This window comes from Pelodiscus sinensis, chromosome 25 (assembly GCF_052426305.1).
Source record: "Pelodiscus sinensis isolate ZL-2025 chromosome 25, ASM5242630v1, whole genome shotgun sequence".
NCBI classification, from domain to species: Eukaryota; Metazoa; Chordata; order Testudines; family Trionychidae; genus Pelodiscus; species Pelodiscus sinensis.
Window position 1 is genome coordinate 13,099,738 of NC_143076.1, and position 23,312 is coordinate 13,123,049.

At 50.4% G+C, this 23,312-nt stretch overlaps 1 protein-coding gene across 13 annotated transcripts in view; it reads right to left on the minus strand.

Annotated features, from left to right (window-relative positions):
• The window catches only part of ST3GAL4 (ST3 beta-galactoside alpha-2,3-sialyltransferase 4), a 153,996-nt gene extending 135,306 nt beyond the window's left edge, over positions 1 to 18,690 (minus strand). For 7 of the 13 annotated variants that reach the window (XM_075909665.2, XM_014572782.4, XM_075909656.2 and 4 more), the window contains exon 1: positions 17,822 to 18,085. The gene's annotated coding sequence lies outside the window, so the exon portion shown is untranslated. Of the gene's footprint in view, positions 1 to 9,777; positions 11,192 to 17,821; positions 18,091 to 18,328; positions 18,584 to 18,673 lie in introns of those variants that run through there. The other 6 variants (XM_089773334.1, XM_075909648.2, XM_075909653.2 and 3 more) reach the window with 6 other exon arrangements.
• Between the last annotated feature and the right edge of the window lie 4,622 nt (positions 18,691 to 23,312).

Consider the following 23,312-nt stretch of genomic DNA (forward strand, 5'->3'; position numbering starts at 1 on the left):
AGAGCACATATAGAGGAACTAGCAGCACAGCTGAAGAAGCAGCTACTTGAAGAGAGCAAGGAAAGGTTTTTAAAATCAGCTTGTTTGTGGTAAATATCATGCCAGTACAAGTGTCCCCATCATGGACAAACAAGGAAATCTACTTACAACAGAGAGGGAACAAGAGGCTCATTGGGCAGAATATTTTCATGGAAATTCTAAACAGGCCACCACCAGAAGAAGCCGCCGATATTCTAGAAGCGGGAACAGCCCTTGACATAAATACCGCTCCACCAAGAATGGAAGAAATTAGCACGGCAATAAGGTCCTTAAAGAATGATAACGCTGCAGGACACGATAATCTCAATGCTGAATTGTTCAAGGCAGACCCAGAACTTGCAGCCATGATTCTCCAACTGCTCTTTACAGCAATATGGGAAGGGAAGCAGGTGCCAGGGGAACGGACAAACGATATTACTGTTAAGATACCCAAGAAGGGAGCACTCAATGGCTGTAACAACTGGTGCGGCATCACTCTCCTCTCAGTGCCAAGCAAGATCCTTGCTAAGATCATTATTCAGCAGATTGTAGACGCTGTTGATAAATCACCGAGGAAAAAACAAGCTGGCTTTTGTAAAGGAAGGAGGCATGTAGATTAAATTTTTGGACTGCGTAACATCATTGAGCAACGCATTGAATGGCAGAGGCAGCTGTTCATCAACTTTATTGATTTCAAAATTGACCGCATTCATAGGGATAGTCTTTGGCGTATTCGGAGAGCCTATGGAATACCACAACAAGCAGTACAACTCATTAAGAACTTTTATTAACAATTTCATGTGCAGTGTGGGGAGCAATGATCTACGCTTTGAAGTTCAGACTGGAGTAAGGCAGGGATCCGTCATGTCTCCTATGCTCTTTAACTTAGTCATAGACTGAGTTATGCAGCGTACAACAGAAGATGAGCCAAGAGGCATCAGATGGCCTGTCTTCTCCACATTAGAGGACTTTGCTTTTACTGATGACCTCGTGCTGCTCTCCCATACGCATTGTCTATGCAAGAGAAGACAAATCGACTCCGCACCTTCGGAAAACCGGTCAGACTAAGAGTTAGCTAGAAGACGACAGAAGTTATGACCCTAAATATTGAGGCACCAGCACCAGTTAAGATCGATGGCCACAACCTACCTATCACAGAGAGCTTTACATACTTGGATAGTATTATCAGGCAAGATGGAGGCATCAGAAGTGATATCCAGTAAAGCCAGAAATGTATTCATGAGTGTGAATGCTGTATGGAAGTCATCACAGTACAGCATCCATACCACACTGAAGTTTTATCAGAGCTGTGTTTTATCAACACTATTCTATGGATCAGAATGCTGGTGGATGACAAAGCACGACCTCAATAAATTGTTGACTTTTCACACCAGAAGTCTTTGGAGGATCCTCCATATTTTTTGGCCAAGAATAATTTCAAATCAGGACCGGCTTGCGCGGTGCAAACAAGATGACATGGCCACCATCATTATGAAAAGACCCTGGAGATGGATTGGGCACGTGGTCAGGAAAGATGGAAGCTCCATTACAAAGACTGCTGCGCACTGGACCCCTGAAGGGAAGCGGAAACAAGGATGACCCAAGTGAACATGGCGCCAGACTGCTGAAGTAGAAATGAAGAGCATGAATTACACTTGGGGCACTATTGAGAGGCTGGCCAGAGACAGACAGAAGTGGAGGACCTCTATTGCTGCCCTATACACCAGTGGACATGAAGAGCGATGATGATGATGATGATGATGAATAGGGTAACATCTTCCCTCCATTACTCATTACAGGAGGTGAGATACAGATGCACAGGAAGCTGAAAGGTGGCTTCTGGCTCAATTTCAAATAGAGCCACTTTTCTGACAGGTAGACTCAAGGCTGTAGACAGGGCCCTTCAAAGGAAAGGAAGCGGCCTGATAAAGGAGAAAACACCAAGTTGTCAGGCACACAAGAATGAATCCTACCTCTTGTAAGGCATTCAAGTGCACACATTATAGCTCCCCCAGCACATTAGGGCCTGAATCCGGTTCTGATAAAATCAAAGTGGGGGGTTGTCTTCGGTCCCAGTGGGAACTGGATTGGATCGATCAAGGATTTAGAGCAGGACCTTACTAGTTCTCCTAGTCTGTAACGTGGCCCACTTCAAGCGAGCAAGTAATATTAATAATAAAAATCTCTAATTCCTTTACAGCCTTTAATTTGCAGATCTCAAAAGCTCATTTCCAAGGAGGTCTGTGGCATTATCCTTATTGTTACTGATGAGGAAACTGAGGCACAGAACAAATGCATAAGAATTTAGAAAGGCAAAGTAATGCCTTAAGTCACATTTGACTCCTTGGAATTGTTTTATAATGTGGCAAGAGCTCAGAGGTTCTTATTGGCTAAATCCTGACAAATATTAAAGCAAACTCTGCCACAAACAGATTACAAGAACAGAGAGAAATTTCACTGGGCACACCACATCGGGTATCAAGGAATGATTTAATCATTGCTTATGTACTCAACTATCTTTTTTTGTGTTTTTGTTTTGTTTTGTTTTTGGAGGAGGAGGAAACATCACAGATAATTTCTTATTTCCACAGTTCACCTATGGCCCTGGCTGGTTTTTTTAAGGTTGTTACACGGCGGTCTAGATTTTGATATATTGTAACACACAGGCAGTACTAAACAAAGAATACAGGGACCCGAAGAACTAGTTCGTTTGAATTTAAGAGCTTCCATATTGCACTCAGTACAATCCAAATAAATGGAAAGAGGTACAAATTAAAAATGGGCTTTGCTCGACAACAGTTTTAATTTTATGATACTTCCTAGAGCTATAAATGTTCAATACTGAGTTTCATACAAGGCCTGACCACAGTATATTAAGTGTCTCTTGAGTCATTTTACAGGGTTGAGTATCAAGTACCTAAGTAGTGAGACTCCACTGAGTCAACATATGTCCTGTCCATGCTACGACCAAGGTTGTGATTGATGTCTGGCCTGGATCTCTCGAAACACTGGTTGTGCCCACTGTTCCACAGTCCAAACTAGGACGGTTGAAAAGTTTTCCACTAAGACAGATTTCTGAAGGCAAATTGGGTTTTTGACTCAAAGACATTTTTCCTGCAGTGTGGTTTTGTGCAGGCAGACTTCAGCTTTCCATTCAAAAACCCAAGCAACCGGCAACCAGGAGCAAGAATTCCTTGGGTCTCATAGTTCAGACACCTCATGCTTCCATTCTCATCCCCAAACTGATAGCGTCCCCCATGAAGCTCCCATGGTGCATGGTGATGGATCACCAAGAAAGGACCGTGTTATGCTAAACAAGATGTAATGCAGCCAGGGAACTCAACCAAGAGAGGAGAATGGGGCATGAACCACAATTCCTAGAAGGCACCGCAGCAGCATTTCTTCACCAACATTTTCAGTCTCCCTTGTTGACTTTTGGCCAAAATGTCAATTGTTCATGGAATGTGTCAATAGGGAAAAGCCCCCAATTTCCAAGCAGGTTCTGTAGCAGGACAGCTAAGCTGTTCCACGGTTGCCTTCAGCCACTGGTGACGGATATGTGTCCTGTCTACACAGCATAAAAAGTCTAGCAGATCCACCTCTCTCTGACCTCTGTGCAGTACATCTCCAAATGCTTTGCCCCTCGGGTACTCTACCTGTGGCAGCCTAGAGTTAGCTGGAATACAATGCTTGGTTAGGCAGCTGTGATGGCAGAAAAGATGCTGTGAGTACATAATATGAATTATTTTACTTGAGTCAAACTGGGCTCTCTCACCCACCGCAAAACACTGTTGCACCTGTAGTGTGGACAGGCCCTTTCCCCCAGGCAACTGCCTAACACAGCAAGTAGATTCTCAACAAATTCTCCCCAGCTTCCATGCCTCAACCAAGAAGTCCCCAAAGAGTCCACAGTCCGGGTCCTTTTTATGCCGTGCTCAGTTCACCTAGGAGTCAGAGCCAGTCAGACAAGGGAAGAAAAATTGCAAACATTTTTGAGAGTTTATTTATTCTTAGTCAGTCACTGAAAACCCTTAAAGGGGTTTCTGAGCCAACTATACCTTCAAATGTCGCAATGGGAATGTATTTTACCAGAGGAAAAATGCATGAGCTAGCTTTGTAAAGGGAAAACAAACCTGTTTAACCCTTTCACTGCATGCATTTTCCAAACCACTTAGGAGAATGTGCAATGTTTTGATTGTAGAATCGCACCATAAACAGTGGAAGAGTGCTGCACTGTAACTGAACCGTACTAGGCCAAAGATATTGCTCAGAGACTAGAAAGAGCCATGGGGGGGGGGGGAATAAAAAAAAGTAAATGGATTTCTCCTTTCAAACCCTTCTCCAGGACTGCAACAAGTGCAATTGGCAAGCAGTGAAGAAGTGTTCATTACCTGCGAGCTCATTGAAAAACAACGGCAGAGAATGTAGTTCTCCGAGAGCAGTACATAGAGGGAGCAAAAACGTGTAGCAGGACTCCTGGATTCCATGCCTGGTGCTGCATCCTGGGGGTTTGGCCAAGACATTTAGATAAAAAATAGCTTGCCTTTCTCTAGCACCTTGCCCCTGCGGCTCTCTAGAGACCTCACCGACACTAATGAATGATGTCAGCCTGCAGGTACAAGTCTATCCTGTGGAGATGGCAGAGCAATCAGACTCAGTGGGCGAGATAGATGAGATTGTGGAGCTAGATAAGGAGACTGTGGAGAACTGGGGCAACCCACAGCTTGCAAGGCACAGGCAGAGCACAGATCAGATGCAATCTCACCTGGGTAAAAGAAGAGAAAATGATACTTGATGCTTGTTTAGCCTTACCCAGCGAAGGCACAGGGGATGGCTCTCTGTAACTACGTCAGCAGCGTCAATTTCAGGGAAGGTGAGGAGCTGTTTAAGCTGATAGATACCAGGCTTGTTACAAATGGGGACGAACTGGCCATGTGTAAATTTAGGCTGGAAATTGGAAGCTGGAAGGCAGGCTCTGGAACGGTCTCCCAAGGCAACAGAGCACACTGGGTCGAAGCGGGAGCTGGATATATTTATGAAGGGGATTATATGAGGGGTTTGCCTACTGGGGGCAGGACTTGATAATATCTCTATGAATACTCCGGGTTTCCCCACCCCATCTCCTATGGGGAAAGAGTGGGCTAAACAACATATCCCATCCCAGGCTGTAGGCCTGCCCTGGAACGCTGTTAAAGCTACCCAGCAAAGCGGTGACTAAGGACCCCACCCTGAACATCAGGGCTCCCCAACATGCGACCAGCAGCCCGTTAGTTTGCAGCCCGGGGTGCGGTTTGGGTTTACGTGGGGCTCAACAAATGGCCTACAGATGGGATTGTTTGACCATGGCCTCCACTGGGAACACGCTCCACAATGGCGAGGCGTCTCCCAGGCGGGGTGAGCACTGAAAGACGCAAGTGGGCAGGCTGGCTGGTACAGACGGGTACAGAGTATTGGCGTTTCTAGCCCCCAGGGAAGAGGTGCCAAAAAAAAACCCACTGGGAAAAAGTCTTTTGAGGAAAAAAAAGGGGGAGAGGGGTGGAGACCAAAGCTGTGGAGCAAAAATAATAATAATAAAAAAGACGCTGCAATCACCTGAAGAAGTGGGCTGTGCTCATGATACCATCTACATGTTTTTTTAGACTTTAAAGTGCTACTAAACTATTTGTTATTTTTTAAATTTTTCCTGTTACAGACTAACTCGACTACCCCTATGAAGCAGAGAAAACAATACTATTTACAGATCCTTATCTTGGGCCGGGGCTATTACGTTCGTTAAGTACCACTCCTGGTTTTCACTAGAACACCTAGACAAACAAACAGGAATGACACATTCGGGCAGTTACAAGCTCTTGGATGATAGGTTACTTGCCTCGCTTTGCATAAAACACACTTGAGTTATGCATATTCATACAGAAAAACAAATTTCCATGGAAAATATGGGGGCACAGTGTCACATGCACATCTCTGAAGACAGAATTGGACCCAAGGGGTTAAGTGATCACCATGCCAAGAGGGAAAGAGCTGGAGAAGAACCCAGGTGGCCACAGAGAGCAGCTCTCCTGGGGCGCGCACACCTGCCCATGTGATGTGAGAATCCACATGGGGTCGATAATTTTAAAAGGAAAAAGTTAACAGACTGGTACTTTTGGCATGACTGGGGCCTGAACCGAGTACCTCCAGAGCTAGCAGCCTATGGTCCAGTTTGAGATGAAAGAATGAGCTGCCTCATCGAGAGGCTGCAAGAGATGTAGAGCCTCTATGGCCCAGTCTCAAAGAGGGACACACTGAGCAGTGGGTTACCTGAACTTACCTGAATAGGGGCTGCCGTCAGTGCATGCTGAGGATCGCATCAGAGATGTTGCTGGTGCCCAGAAAAACAATTATAGAGACTGTGGAATCTCTTTGCAAATGGGCTTTGTGTCAGAACCGTTGAGCCGGGACAGCCTGCTGGCTGGCACAGGGGACTGCCAGGAGGAAGAGGAATGAGAACAGAAAAGGTCAGAGCAGTTTCCTTCTTCAGTTGGCAGCAGGAGAATGCCGTTGACCGTGGCTGCTGAGTGAGTTAGAAACAAGGAGTAGTCCTGTGGTACCCTAGAGACTAACAAAAATAGCTATGGTATATATATATATATATATATATATAGTATGATGCTATATCTATTTGTATTATATTTCTGTTAGTCTCTGAGGTGTCATAGGACTACTCCTTGTTTTTAAAGTTACAGACTAACACACCGGCCCCTCAAAGAGCGTTAGAAAACACTCAAGGAACTGAGAGCACAAAACCAACCCCTGCTGCCCAGAATCCGAGCATACCAACTCCGCTCCGCCCCAGAAACCGTTATCGTCTTTATGTACTAATCATCTTCAACCAGAGTGAACATTTAACAGCCTTCCAAGAAGCCACTTAGCTGCTTTCTTCCCTACAGGCATTTGTTTGGGAGCGAGGGAAGCAGCCATTTCCAAGTTTGAGACGACATTCCTGGCTTTAGTCCCATGAGCGCGTCAGCCATTTTGAAGGTCATTTTCCGTGGTATGACCCTAAAGCCCACTCAGTTTTTATTCCCTGTAGAAAAACAAATATGCGAACGTGTGGGAAAACTTCCCCAAACTCTCACACAGGTGTAAGGACTGCTCCTGCCTGCACGGAATGAATCAGAATTCCCGAAACATAGGGGTCTTTCCCTCTCTTGCCTGGAGGTCTGAAGAGAAGCTATGGTACGCCAGTGCTGCTGATGTTTAAGGGAGATTTCCAGCCCCACGATCATGTCCCTTTGGACTGGAAACATTCAGCTACATCACAACAGCAGCTACAATGGGCACAGCACCTACCATACAGGCAGGGCTCTTTCACAGCAGTGTGGCAGGAAAAGAGAGAAGTACCCATCTCGCATGGCTTCCGGTTTCACACCCCCAGCAGAGTTGAGCCTGATGAGCAGGATGGAAAGTGCATGTTCAAAGCTTAGGGGTTTTTTTACTGTCTTTATCCAGTACTGGACTATCCAGGTCAGTACCGGGCACCTGGCAACCCTAATTACTAAAGTGACACACATGTAAAGCCAAGGCACACGAACTGAGGTGTGTGCTGCTTACACACAACACTGCAGCCAATCGGCACAGCCCGCAAACTCCAGGTACGCAAGGGCAGTTAGCATAACTCCCCTGTCCTCCATGTTGGTCAGGGCAATCCTGTGGCCCACTGGGATGAAGGAGGGCCACTCATGTGGCCCACTCACTAGCCTAGGTTGCCCATCGCTGACCTAAACAGATTGAATTGCTCCTTCTATTTAACTGGAAAGCAGGATTCTTACGACACTGACCGGCACAATCCGGGTCTGCAATTGTCTATAGATCAAAGACCCACTTGATAAGAGCAGTTCCCTTCACACCTGCCCTCGGTTTCAGGCCCTCTAGCAACTTGCCCCTTCTCTGTGCCCTCTGGCTGGAACGTTTTGTCAGAGAAGACCACTGGATTGCTCTCCATAGATTTTTGCATCTTTTATCGTTTCCTCACTACATGCCTTTTTCAAGGGCCTGGTCTGATTACAATTATTTCGTTCCCCAAAATGGAAAGAAAAAAAACCCAGCAGTCAGGGAGCGATCTTAAGCCATGCACCGCACAGCTCTGTTTTCCTAATGAGTCGACAGGGAAAAGATCCAGGAACTTGGCTAAACGGGGAGGAATTCACATGGCTAGTGGGGAACAAGACCAAGCTCTGGTTAGCTGGAAGTCAGGTAAACGGGATTACATCACGACTTAGATTTCACAACAAAAAACACCCGCACAGTGTCCCGGTGGGAAAGGAGAGGTGGCACAGGCATTGCATTGTAATGAGTCAACTCAACAGGTTCCCAGGCAGAGGTAGCTCTCTTCACTGCCCCGCGGAAGAAACCTGTCGCTGGGAGCAATCTGACCAGGGCCAGCTACCCAGCTTTGTCTTTCAGTGATGGAAAGGAGACCAAAGCAACAGGGAGGAATCTGAATTTCCCATCTGTAAATTCTGGAAGCACCAGGGACCAGCCAGCGGGGGGAGAGCACCCAGGCTGGAGGCCAAAGCGATGAGGACTGTTCCATGCAATCAAAGCACACGCTAGCAGCGAGGGTGTGAACAAGCCACAGTCACTAGAAGAGTAACCCACAAGGTGCTGCCACCCCCAATGTGAATGGGATTCTCCAGAACGAGGGTGAGCAAGGAAAGTTTTTTCACCTCTGCGTCCCTGGGTGAAAGCCAGGTTGGAAATGCCCCCACACACCACCTAAATGGCTAGCCAGCCGTCCAGCTGACATGGCAGGCGCCTACCCTAGATCAAGCCACTAATCACAACAGACAGCCCCTACAGGCAGGTGCCGTACTATGCTCTGGCTCCTCACGGTGGCCCTTCTCACACCGCTGCTGAGAATGACAGCAGCCTGGGAAGACAGACTCAGGCTAGCCAGCCCTGCCTAGCTCAGATCACAGTGGAAGGGGAGCTGAGCCCCCACCCATACCACAGCATTTACAGAGCATGTCTGGCTGGTTAAGTCTTGCCCACATGCTCAGGGACTAACTGATCACCACCATATTTGGGGTTGAGAAGGACCCCCACCCCCCGAGATTAGCAGATATCCAGGGGAGGGGTGTTTGCCTTCCTCTGCAGCATGGTGGGGCTCTAGTTTAAACCTGCAAGTGATGTCTTTAAACCATGATCTGAGGAAGGCGCAAAAGCAGGAGGAATTGAAACCCAAGACACATTTGCCCAACTCCGCCCCCCAACCACATGCCACATCTATAGTGAAAACCTCCTCTGGGTGGCAGCAACAGTGGGAACATTAGAGCAGCAGGGACGAGGGCATTTTGACCCCAGTATTGGCTACTCAGATAGGGAAACTGAGGTACAGAGGGACTGAGGTCAGGGTTTTCCAAACCTCGCCACCTGAAATAGTCTCTTAAATCTGTATTTCCCCCTCAATAAGGGACCAGGTTTTCCATGCTGAATATCACACAGCTCCCATTAAACACTAATAATAAGAAACAAGTGATTTGTACTCTGAATCCCATTCAGAGACCCAGACCCCGCTGTGCAATCTGCCTCCCGTTTTGGACACTTTTCATCTGAGTGAGCTGACTGCACAGCTAGTCCCTGGCAGAAGAGACCCCACCCCTGAAGGCTTCCCCATGCTTTGCTCTAACCAGTGGTACATGCAGCAATCCATCGACTCTGCATCCATGTACCTCAGGACAGAATCATAAGATCTGTAGCGAAAAGCCCGGCACTTACTCATTTTTCTGGTGACTTGGAAGCAAATGTCAGTTCCTTTTGGACGGAGCAGTTCCCACCTAGCAGTGTGAAATCAGGTCAGAGGGACCACGGCATTTACCCTGGAGTGAGTGATCTGCTGGGGGTGGAATTTGATTTGCATATTGCCTGCGTGCTGGGTACTTGAGTGGGCAGAAGGGAGGTGTCTCTGTCAGGTCTGTAAGAGGAAGATCAGGAAAGCACCCAGTGCAAGCTGCAAGCCACAAACAGAAAGTGATCTCAGTGCAGGCTGTACCAGAAATGATAGTTATACGCTGAGCCAGGTCATGTGGCCACGGTTCCTGCAGCTTCATGGCTCACAAGAGACACTGGCCCAGCATCCCACAGAATCAGCACCAAGGCTAGCAGGGACCTTGCTAACTGCTTTGCCGCCAACCCAGATGCTCCAGCTGGTGTCGAAGGTGGCCCACTAGCTCAGAGGTGCGGCATTTGGCCGCTGGGCCCCAGACTTCAGGGTACTACAGGGAGACATTCCACCACCCCGACCTAGACTCCTCCTAGACCTGAATGCGAAGAGACAGGTCTCAGCTCTGGAACTCGCCCATCAGCCAGCTCCACTTCACTGGTCCAGCACAGCCAGTTTGTGGCCCTTCACAAGGCCTGTTGCTCTTGCTAGGGGCAGAGAGGCTTGTGACTCTGGGGGAGATCACCTGGAGGGGAGGGTGTCAGGAGGCCATGCTCTTCACAGCCACCATTGTGAGTTTGGGGGTCTTTTTTAATGCAGCTAAATGCACCAACAGGTACCTGTACCTGCACTGCAGGGTCTAGGCAGAAACCTCCTGGCCCGAATCACCCCATGCACAGCTGCGCTTCAAGGGACATGTCTGACTGCAGGAGCCCTGAGAAGCTCTTCCCCTCTCCAATGAGCTAGACAGTCACCAAGTCTGCCCACTCCATCTTCTTGTGGCTCCCTCCGTGTCTCGTCCCAACACCCCTCCCCAGGGCTCCCACTCTGTGCGCCCCCCCACCAGTTTCCTATTGGAGCACCCAGAAAAGGGCCAGCTAAGCGGCACAGTGCCCCAAAGAGCTCCACCCCACTGGCCTGCCCTGCTCAGAGCAGCAGGATTGTCCCCTGCACCGGTGCTTCTCTTCCAGGGGGCACATCAACTCGTCTACATATTTGCCCAGTTTTACAACAGGCTACATAAAAAGCTCTAGTGAAGCCAGGACCAACTCAAATTTCATACAGACGGCTACTTGTTCCTACTGCTCTCCATATTATACACTGAAATGCAAGTACAATATTTATATGGGAGACAGGAGAGATTGCAGAGGACTGGAAAAGGGCAAATCTAGTGCCCATCTATAAAAAGGGAAATAAGAACAACCCAGGAAACTACAGACCAGTTCGTTTAACTTCTGTGCCAGGGAAGATATCGGAGCAAGTAATTAAGGAAATCGTCTGTAAACACTTGGAAGGTGGCAAGGTGATAGGGAACAGCCAGCATGGATTTGTAAAGAACAAATCGTGTCAAACCAATCTCATAGCTTTCTTTGATAGGATAACGAGTCTTGTGGATAAGGGAGAAGCGGTGGATGTGATATACCTAGACTTTAGTAAGGCGTTTGATACAGTCTCGCATGATATTCTTATCAATAAACTAGGCAAATACAACTTAAATGGGGCTACTGTAAGATAGGTGCATACCTGGCTGGATAACCGTACTCAAAGAGTAGTTATTAATGGTTCACAATCCTGCTGGAAAGGTATAACAAGTGGGGTTCCGCAGGGGTCTGTTTTGGGACTGGCTCTGTTCAATATCTTCATCAACGATTTAGATATTGGTATAGAAAGTATGCTTATTAAGTTTGCAGATGATATCAAGCTGGGAGGGCTTGCGACTGCTCTGGAGGATAGAGTCATAATCCAAAATGATCTGGAAAAATTGGAGAAATGGTCTGAGGTAAACAGGATGAAGTTTAATACAGACAAATGCAAAGTGCTCCACTTAGGAAGGAACAATCAGTTTCACACGTACAGAATGGGAAGTGACTGTCTAGGAAGGAGTATGGCAGAAAGGGATCTAGGGGTCATAGTGGACCACAAGCTGAATATGAGTCAGCAGTGCGATGCTGTTGCAAAAAAATCAAACATGATTCTGGGATGCATTAACAGGTGTGTTGTGAGCAAGATACGAGAAATCATTCTTCCGCTCTACTCTGTGCTGGTTAGGCCTCAGATGGAGTATTGTGTCCAGTTCTGGGCACCACATTTCAAGAAAGATGTGGAGAAATTGGAGAGGGTCCAGAGAAGAGCAACAAGAATGATTAAAGGTCTAGAGAACATGACCAATGAAGGAAGGCTGAAAGAATAGGGTTTTTTTAATTTAGAAAAGAGAAGACTGAGGGGGGACATGATAGTGGTTTTCAGGTATCTAAAAGGGTGTCATGAGGAGGAGGGAGAAAACGTGTTCATCTTGGCCTCTGAGGATAGAACAAGAAGCAATGGGCTTAAACTGCAGCAAGGGAAATTTAGGTTGGACATTAGGAAAAAGTTCCTACCTGTCAGGGTGGTCAAACATTGGAATAAATTGCCCAGGGAGGTTGTGGATTCCCCATCTCTGGAGATATTTAAGAGTAGGTTAGATAAATGTTTATCATAGATGGTCTAGACAGTATTTGGTCGGGGACTGGACTCGATGACCTCTCGAGGTCCCTTCCAGTACTAGTATTCTATGATTCTGTATTGGAATGTAAGAAGGGCCATACTACGTCCAACACAAGGTCCATCTAGCCCAGTGTCCTGTCTTCCAACAGTGGCCAATGCCTGGTGCCCCAGAAGGAATGGACAGAACAGGGAACCATCAAGTGATCCCTCCCCTCTCACCCATTCCCAGCTTCTGACAAACAGAGGCCAGGAACACCATCCCTGCCCAGCCTGGCTAATAGCCACTGATGGACCTAACCGCCATGGATCTATCTAGTCTTGGCCTTCACAGTAAAGAGGTGACTGCTTGTTGCTTGAAAAAATATTTCCTTTGGTTTGACTTAAATCTGCTGCCTATTAATTTCATTTGGTGACCCCGAGTTCTTGTAAATAGCACTTCCTTATTTAATTTCTCTACTCCAGTGATGATTCTATAGAACTCTATCATATCTCTCCTTCGTTGCTTTTCAAAGCTGAAAAGTCCTAATTTTACTAATCTCTTCTCCTATGGCAGCCGTTCCATACCGTTATTCTTTTTGTTGCCTTTTTCTGAACTTTTCCCAACGCCAGCCTTTTTTGAGATGAGGCGACCACGCCTGCATGCAGCATTTGAGATGTTGGCATACCGTGGATTTATATACACGCCATAAAACATTTTCTGTCTTGTTCTCTAGCCTTTCCGTAATGATGTCAGTTGATTTGTTTTATAACTCTTTGGCAAACACGAGAAAATCAGCCATGTTTCAGTAACCATGTGCTGCGACACTTGGGTGATTTAATGTCGGATTTCGTAAGCAAGTCGTTTTTCAGTGAGGGGAAACCTGGGGGCAGGCAGGAAAGACCCGGTCCCTGAAAGGCATACAGTCGTTTGGGAAGGCTGAGAGCAGGTGAGCCAATGGACTCACCAGACCCCTGGGCAAAGTGGGGGGCGGGGTCTCCTGGGGTGGGACTTTTGGCAGAAAGGGCACAGCCACCCGGAGAATGCTGCATGGTGGCCTGGAGCGTTGGCCACCGCTGCTCCTGGGTGCTTTTGAATCACTGGGCCCCATGCCAAGCTCCGCCTTTGCCCCCCACTTTCAGCAGGACTGATCGAAAGCCATGGATCTACACATTGCAGACTAAATAAAGGGCAATGAACGACTAATGTCTAGCAACCCGGATTCCACCACTTACCCTTGGGACTCCAATTCCACAGAGTGACTGACCTTCCAGAGTTCCTCTCCTCCACCCCCAGCTCCTACCTTCCAAAGTGCTGTGTGATCCCTCTTCTTCCCTGTTTAACTTGTGGGCATGGCGCTCTGAGGAGTTTAACGGGCTCGTTAACACACTAGGGGCAGGGCGGTGGCAGGCCAAGGCCTGGAAACCTTCATGGTGGAGATCTGGCATGTAGCTTGCATTTTGTTTTCCTGTAAGCAAGGGAGTGGGAGAGAAAAGAAGAGGTGGGAGGCCTGGTGCAGGGAGAGGCTGGTCCAGACAGAATGCAGCATGCAAGGAGGAGTGGGGGCACAAAGCGGTGGATACGGGAGGCGTAAGGGGCTAGAGTCTGACCACGTGTAGGGTCAGCCTAGGAATTCAGGCCTGTTATAGGAAGGAGCAGCAGCATGCAAGGCATGAAGGCAGCAGCAGCCTGTCACAAGGGGCAGCAAGAACTAGTGGTTAGAGCACAGGGTCAGGTGACCGTTCTATGGCTGCGTGGAAGGCACTTTGCTCTCTGTGCGGCCCAGATCGCACCCAGCTGCGTGACACATGCTGGGAACATCCGCTGCGTCCCATATTCTGAGCATGCTGACGCCGCTCCCCGTCTGCTGCTGAGGTGATACGCGCTCGCTCTCTCCTGTCTCGGGAGCCCCTCCCGCCTGGCGTGAGAGTTGCTGGGGTCTTCCCCCTGTTCCAAAGGCTTCGCTGTCGGGGGCAGCCCTTCCTGCCATCTCGTGAGCACCACCTAAGCCCCTCCAAAGCATCCCCCGCCCTGCGCCGCTCACCCCACCCGTTGGCTCTGCATCCTCACTGTTTCCATCCCTCGCTAGCCCAGGAGGGCACTTTTCCCTGCTGCTCCGTCCATACTGCGTGCCCTGCCTCAGCCAGACCCCTCAGGCAAGCGGTTTCCGCTGGAGTTTGTACAGCGCTGAGCACGTCTCAACACAGGAGTAAGGCTGAGGAGGGCAGCTGACAAAACAAAAGACCCAACCGCTCCCCCGGCAGGGCCCTGCTGGGCACCTCCCGTCACCGCCTGCAGGAATGTTTCTGGGCATTCTTCACGGCCAGCCTGCCAGCAGGGGTTGCAGCCATTTAACAGGGCGCGTGCTGGTAAGGCAGCCTGCAGGTCCATGACTATGTCATTCAGGGCAGGACTTCGGGAGGGGCAACGTGAGATAGTACGATAGTTAGCCAGCCTAGACGCGAGAGGGTGCAGACAGATCTTGTCACCGAGTAGCCCCAATCAAGCTCCCCTGTATATTCAGTACAACCAGACCCTCGCTCTTCTCGATTGCAAGGGACGCTGCCACGCCAGCCCTATTTTAAGTGTGTCTCTTGAGAGGGAAATGCCTTCCTGGACAGAAATCGCCTGAGGCCCCACAAGCCATGTGTCTTTCCCACGACTCACTAGAGCAGTGTTCCGTGGAACCCAGGGGTTCCGCGAAGTGAAAAGAAGGGTTCCGCGAGAAAATTCCATTACAAGAACATGTCATGATTTAAAAAATTATATTTAAGCATTTATGCATTTTATTGAAACAATTTTCATTTGTGTTTGCCTCAATAAGTGTCCCTGTGTAACGCCAGCGTAGCCAGAGAGTGGGGACGACGATGTCACTACTCAGCGCTGCGCACGCAGTCAGTCAGTGGTGCGATCGCCTGTTATATACCACCGTAAATCCCCGTACTCACTCTCAGGGAGTGTGGATCATGTGGGTGACTGAATACGAATAGACCAGCTCCACGTCGGACGAAGTCGAAGCTTCAGCTGTCAAACCAGCTGCCGTTCTTAGGGGTTCCGCAACATTATTTCGAATTTAAAAGGGTTCCGTGGCCAAATACAATTGGGAAAGGCTGCATTAGAGAAGCAGCCTGTGGAGCAGCAAAGGATGCGCCCCATCAGCAATAACAGCAGGTCAAGCCGTGCTCAGCAAGGCCACATCAGCTACTAAGGAGGAGCAAACTGGATTGTGAATGGGAGTTTTTTTTGGCCACGATTAAGGACATGCATGTCTTTGGGGGGGGCCAGGCCTGTCCAATATTTACAGATCAGCCCCATGGAGGGGCTGCCCACATCGCAAGGCAGAGCCGCTAGTTTACATTAAAAGAGACAACCTTGACTCTTGCCATCCCAGCGATGGGATGGTAACAACCAACCTCACCAGGAAGTAACCCACTTTCTCCTTCCTTCTCATGTCTCTTGATCGCCGCCCCCTCATCAGCTCAATCCCAGGAGCCACACACAGGAGGGGGGGGCTCAGACACCTGGGTTCCGTGTCCGCCTGGCTCCGCTTTGCTGTTTGTCTTTGAACAAGTCATTGTCACTGCACCAGATTCCCCATGAAGGAAGGAATTCTGGTGTCAAGCAACGAGGTGACACAGAAGCACTGCGGCTCAGTGAGGAGGGAAACATCTCAGGAGCTGCTGTCAGAGGAGGTTCTGAGAAGGGTGGGGACCTTGTAAAGGAAGCTGGTTTCATTAACAAATCAACTGTGCCCAGTGTTCGCTACTATGTTATAAGTCCATTCCAAACACACATGTTTGAGTGCTCCAAGATGGGGAATCAGAGAGAGGCAAAACAGATTAGCACATCGCCAACAAGTCAGCAGGTTGCAGTGTTGGGCTGGTATTGGTGTAGGAGAACTCTAATGTGCATACATATGAATAGCCACACTGGGTCAGACAAAGGTCCACCTAGCCCAGTATCCTGTCTTCTGACAGTGGCCAATGCCAGGCACCCCAGAGGGAATGAACAAAAGAGGTAACCATCAAGTGACTCCTCCCCTGTTTCCCGTTCCCATTCCGCAAGGTTGAATCCTTGAATAATTCTATACCCAGGTGTATGCCAGTATTGAACCTAGTCCATTCAAACGCATCAAACCTTCTGGGAGAAAGTTTGTGATTCCTACATTCACCAGGCCCTCTTCCTATCTCATGCACGACCCAAACGGACAACTTTGGATACTTTCTTCTGCTACACCCACCTCCCAAGACTGCTACATACAGATCTGCAACACTGCTCTCAAAATACCCAAGTGCTACTATTAGCTATATACGTTAAAATATGACACATTTAGAAAGACAGATGCAGGAGATGACTCCTTTTACTGGACCAACATCTCTTGGTGAGAGAGACATTTCAAGCTACACAGAGCTCTTCTTCAGGTCACATGCTGAAGCACCCAAAATAATTTCTGTCCTGGCTTTAGGGGTCCTTTTCCCTAATAAGCACTGGTCTGCAAAATCCATGCAAAACCTACTTAAATAATAATATTAATCTATCACCAACCTTCTAACCCAGCAAGATCATCTTTTTTTGAGTGCCAGAGCCTAATGAAAAACAAACACTGTTTCATTACACACAGAGGCTGCAGAGAAATGTCTCATTCCTGTGATTAATTTTTGGAAATACATTCTACTTTCTCTGATATCTGCAACATTCATGTAGTTGTTGCCACATGCCTTCTACCTGCTCCCCAATTAAGCTCTTTCCCTCACAAGAAGCCAGTTATGCTGTGCGCAGATTAAACACATGCCAATACATCACTCTTCCTGACTCTCATGTTTTCCACGCCTGAAGTCCTGCAATGGCTGCTGATTTTATCCTCTCCTCCAGAAGTCCAGGTGCCCCAAAGGAGCCCATCAGAAGGACCCCTGGTGTTGTTCACTAGCTCACTGGAGTTTAAACATCAGAAAAGCAGAGGCAGAGAGAGAAAGGGAGGCAGGTCCACGTTCAAACACATCCAGAGGCACAAAGAAGGCTGCTCCATGCAGTGCTTTGAAGGTAATTCTGGACCAGTGGTGGACAACAGCCCAGTTTGTGGTACCTTTTTCCTTGCCACCTTTCAACCCGCTTTCATTTTATTTTTGTAGTGCGACAGAAAACTAAAGCCAAACAATCCAACCTGCAAGCCCCCCCAGGCAGCATGTCTCTCTCTCTCTCTCTCTCTCTCTCTCTCTCACACACAAACACACACACACACACACACAGAGGGATGCAATTTCCCAATTTCCACCTTCATCCGACTAAAACTTGGGTAGGTGGTACATATGGGGGGAGGGGTGTCATAGGTATGCCTACCTGGGTAGGCTTCGGGTACAGGGACTTATACATGACACCCACCCACCCACCCACCCACACACTTCCAGGTCTGCTCAACTCACCATCAAGCAGCCATCCGGGTGCCGAGGGCTGGGGGCTCCGATCCGCTCGTCGCTGACCCAAGCCGCCTGCAAAGGGAGGGCAGGGTTATAATCCGAATTGGGCCGCGGGGGGGGGGGGGGCGCCGAAGGGCCCTGCTGTGGTGCAAGCGGGCGAGGATGCGAAATAAGGGCGCTGCACAAAGTTCGCACGAGCTGGCAGGAGAAGGCTGCGGTCGGGGCAGCGCAGGCGGACGGGCCGCCCCTGCTGGCCACGCTTGCGCACAGAGCCGCCGGCAGCCTGGGCCAGCTGTGCGCGCTAGTGTGGTGGGGGGAGCCAGCCGGGGGAGGGCTGATGCGGGGGGGGGGGGGTCGGCGCAGATTCTCCCCCCCCCCCCACACACACACGCCCAGTCCGCTCCCGCGGCGGCGCTGGGCGCATGAATGGACAATGGGCGCGCAGAGGAAAAGGACTGCTCCCAAGAATAGCCCCATTCAGAGCCGGCTCCCTTTCCCAAGGTCTCCGCTTACCTCTCTCCCCGGGGGGCCGGACGGGGCGGGAGGGGGGCTCTCGGCTCCCTGCTTTGGGGCTGGGAAGGGGGAAATCTTGAACGGGCATCGGGTCTGAAGAGGGGGGCTGGGGCTGCCCGGAATCTCGTGCGCTAAGGCGCTTCTCTTTGTTCCCCTTTCTCCTCCCCGCTCCGCCGGCCAGAGCCTGGGGCCCCTCGGGGGTAGGTCAGCAGGGAACGGCACCTCCTCCCCCCACCCTCCATGTGTGCTCCTGCCCCCGCCGGCTACACCGCTGCTGTGCTGGAGTCCGCAGAGCGGGAGGGGGGCGGGTTCTGACCGTGGCCATGGGACCAGCATGCGCCCTACCCTGAGCAGCTTGCAAGGCAGCAGGAGTGGAAGTTGTACGCTGACAAGCCCCCTCCAAAGAGCCTGAAATTCAAGGGCAGCTCTGATGGCCCCCTCCTGGCTCCAGAATCTCAGTGCACCTCACAGCCGTCCAGGCCCCCCAGTGAGGGACTTTCGCCTCATTGTACAGATGGGAAAACTGAGGCACAAAAAAGAACAAGGCCTTGGCCAAAGCCACAGGGCGAGTGCACTACTAGAGTGGGAAGGGAGGTATTTGCTATGGGGTTTCCCCTTGTCTGCACTCCAGGAACTTCCATCCTGCTGAGCTCAAGAGGGGAGTTCTCCTGAGGGTCTCGGTGAGGAATGATTGTCCATCGGCGAGAGGAACGGGGACAGTTCTTGATGTCCCTCCCAGGCGCCATCTTAGGTGCAAGAACAAGCTTAAAACAGAGTCAGTGCCTATCTTGTGCTCATGTACTACACTCCTGGGGACCAGCACTCATTGGGAAGGGGTGACTGGTTCCCCCATATGCCCTTCCCTCAGCCTTTGGAAGATCAGGACTCAGACACATGCCTGACTGGAATGTCTATGTAAACACAACTGCAAAAACCCCTACATCCATTGGATGGAATGATGATTCTCCAACAAACCCAGCAGCGGAAACGTGTAGGTGTCACTCATCAGAAAATATGTCTATGAATAAGTAATTCGCATAGCCTTAGGCATTGGAATAATATTGGTGACTCAGTTTCAAACTATCAAACATCTGAGATTTCTTTGCTAGGGAGATCCAAAAAAGGTTAGACTCTATTCTCCCCCCTATCCCTCATCAGAAAAAGGAGTAATTTTAAAATGCAGCTTATAAAGTCTTTATAAAATCTCCCATTTGAGAGGAACTAATTGAACTTGATAACAAAGTTGGGAAAAATAAGTGTCTCCACTGCAGGCATGAACGGTGCAATTCTGAGGCCTATGTTATATGCAGGTCTGACTAATAAATGGTTCTCAACTTTTTCCAAACTGTGACCCCCTGCTGCAATAGGAAACAGCCCTTGGGCACCCCTTATACTGTACTACAATACGGTTACGTCTAGACTGGCATGATTTTCCGCAAATGCTTTTAACGTGAAAATGGGGGAGGGGTGTGACGTTATTGGATTGCGAGGTGAATGCACAAAGCTTTGCTGCCGTGTTAAATGTGTGTACCAAATCTCGTACCGTGTGCCGTGTAAGATGCCTAGGAAAAGCGCATGATTGATTCTGTTTGTAGTGCTCACGTGCATGTATCTTTTTGTGTGTGAAGTTGTCAGTATTGGCTCTGTACATGTTTGCTTCTGGGAGACAGCGACAGGCTTGGCCACCCTCTTGTGAAAAGGTTGCTAGATAAGTCAATAGCAACACTTCACCACAATGCGCCTTGGATGGTGCCAATCCACATCTGATGAGCTTTGCTGGGAACCTCTGCTGAGGTGGCTGCTGCCTAAAAAGGACACAAAGAGGTGACTTGCTCATGTGACAAACTCCATCTTGGGACAATGGGATTCCCTTCACTTGGGCAAGGGTACAAAGAGGGCCCCGCGGATTCCTCCATTTTGTCTTCAATCCGGCTCATCACCTAGGAGAAATCTCTGCTATGAGCAGAAGTGTGAAAGGCCTGATGACTCATCCTAAGAGAGGATTTATTCCTGGCTCACCGTGGACAGAGGCTGCTTTTAAGCCTCCCCCTCGCTGTCTCTGTAGGAGGCAGCGGGGGGCAGGCGGGTTCGCAGGAGCCGATCCATGCGGGGAGCCGGCCTGAAAGCTGGTTTCCAATGCATGCCAACTCCAGCCTGCCCCTCTCACCCTAGGTGCTGGTGCATCTCTATCACATGGGCACTGACCCCCACTTCCTCCCTTGCTGCCTCTGATACAGCAAGGGGGGAGCAGGAGTCGGTGCTGGGGGGAACCTCTTAAAATCCGGTTCCCCCCAGCACTGTGTGCTTGGGGGTGGGGAGGACAGGGGCACAGTGGGGGACCGAAACAGTCCCCACTCACGCCGGTTCCTACTGCCACGCTTCAGCCTTTGACATGTACAAGAGCCCCACAGGGAGCACAAGGTCAGTGGGGACCGCTTGAGTCCTGGCTGTCCCCATGCTTCCTGTGGTGCCCCCCCCCCCCCCCGCTGCATCTCTGAGAGACAGCAAGCAGGGGGAACAGGAGTCGGTGCTGGGGGGAGCTGGCTTAAAAGCCGGTTCCCCCAAGCACCATTTCCGGGGTGCCACCTGCCTCTATCAGAGGCAGCGGGGGGGAGGGGGAATAGGGGAGGCTGCTGCAAAGCAGCCCCTGTCCCGAGAGGTCCCAGCAGGGCCCAACCGTAGGGCTGGACTAAGAGGTGGGCTAGCCGGGCAGCTGCCCAGGGTGCCAACCTACAGGGGGCGCCCAGCTCCCAGCAGGCTGCAGCGGCTGCCTGGGGTGGAGGCCGTGTTAACCCCTGCAGCACCGGCCAGCAGTGCCCTTCCCCCTGTGGCCACAGGGCCCTGCACGGCCAGGCGCAGCCCGCCCCAGGCGGCCCTGGGCTGCGCGCCATCGGCGGTGGCTGGGCCGACTGGGCAGCGCATGCGCCGTGCATCTGCCCACACGCCCTGGGGGCGGGCCTGTGCATGTGTCATATGCCCGGAGGTGGGGCCGCGCGTCCTAGGGGCTGGCCCGCGTATGCGCCGTGTGCCCGGGGGTGGCGCCGTATGCCTGGAGCCCGGGCGCCAAAATGGCTCAGGCCGGCTCTGCCTAACCATCTTCTGGTGCCAGAGCTGCCTCTGTTTGCATCAGCCGGTCATGTCCACTGTGAACAGAGGTTGCTCCAGCAGCAGCCCCAGCCGTCTGCCACAGACAGGGCCTACTGGACTCAACACCAGCTGATCTCCGCACCTCTGCATTTAAAATGTACTGCAGAGCCGTAGTGCGGGTGGTTCCTGGAGGCAGCACGAGCTGGGGCTGCTCAGTCCTAGCTCAAGCCGGCTCCTGGAGCTACCCCCGCTGCGGCTCTGCAGAGCGGCCCTATCGACTAATCATATAGTTGATACAAACAGTATCGACTATACGATCAGCCTGGTAACCGCATTTTAACATACTTACTCGGTTTCCCCATCTGTAAAATGAGGTTGACCTCATTTAGTAAGCGCTTCGAGATCTACCGGTGAGAAGTGCTAGGTATTACTTTTATTGTCCTTTCTCTTGCTTTGTGCAGGGCTCCCACAACCACAGCTCCAGGAGACACAACAGACCAGTTCTCCCCTCCCCATAAACTCAGCATCCTACCTGCCCACTTTTATGAGGAGCATAAAATGCCACCACTTGATTGCTAGTTAGCCCTGTAGAGGTAACACACCTTTGCAGTTTAATTTGAGTACATGGTTCTTTCCCTGCTTTAAATTGTTGCACAGAGAGTTTCAAGTGTCCCCGTCCTACCGCACAGGGGCATCCCGAGGATCAATTAAAGGTATGTCTACACCGCAAAAGTCTGGCGATGAAATTAATGTTGACACAAAAGTCTCAAAAAAAAAAAAGGTCACCAAAGTGAGTGACTTTGGTGCCTCCCTCTGTCTGCATCTCTCTCTCAACAGATCATGGCCACATTTTTAGCTCCCCTCTGGACAAGCCGAGCATTGTGGGGATGCATCCCGCAGGGCCTAGCAACAAGCTACGTTCACTAGGCAACGTGGGGACGCAGAACAGAGCACAGTGCATCTTGGGAATGTGAAAAACATCCCATCGTGCACCGCTTTGTGTCCCAGCCCTCCGGGATCCCAGCACTGAGTGGCGGGACAACTTTTGGATGCGCAAAGCAACTTTCCTGGAGCTGTGAGCTGAGCTGGCCCCCCCACCTGCAGTGCAAGGACACCCGATTGACAGCTGCTTTCTCAGCAGAGAGGCCATTGCAGTGTGGAAGCTGGCGACCTCCCCCCCGCATTGCTACTGTCCAGCTGCTAGTCGGTTTGGGGCGAGGATGTCTGCGATCTGTCCTGCACTTTTGCAAGTGTGCAGGGCAAGATACCGCGTTTTGCTGCATAGGACAGTGATTCTGGGAAATGTGTATGACATAGTGCAGGGGTGGAGAACCTCAGGTCCAGAGGGCGGATGTGGCCCCCGGCTTGCCTGGATTTCAGTCCCTCCCCACAGTATTGGGTGCTGGTGTCCCAGCTTCCCTGTGGGGCTGGAGCACACTAAATCTACTAGCCTGGCCCCCTTAAGTTCTGGCGTGCAATGGGAATGTGGGGAGTGTCTTTCTCCTAAGTTGGGGGCCACGTCAGTGAGGGGTTTTTGCTTCTGGCTCCCCCACAATTGATTTTCCTGTGGGTTAGTGGCCCCCGGCCCAGAAAAGATTCCCCACCCCTGACAGGGTGGTTGGCTCCGCTGAAAGGGACTTTCCAAACTGTGGTGAGGCGATGGATGGCACACGTCTGCCCATTATAGAGCTACTCCACCTCGCCATGGCGCTGGTGCATCCCTGTGAGCATTTCACACACGTAACTGTGGGGTGGTCTGGAAAGGTGCCTGATGCACACATCGCCAGGAACAGCGGCCTGTTCAGAAAGCTGCAGGCTGGGACTTTCTTTCCAGACCACCACATTACAGGGGGGGAAGTGGAAACACCCATCGTGATCCTGGGTGACCCACCTTCCC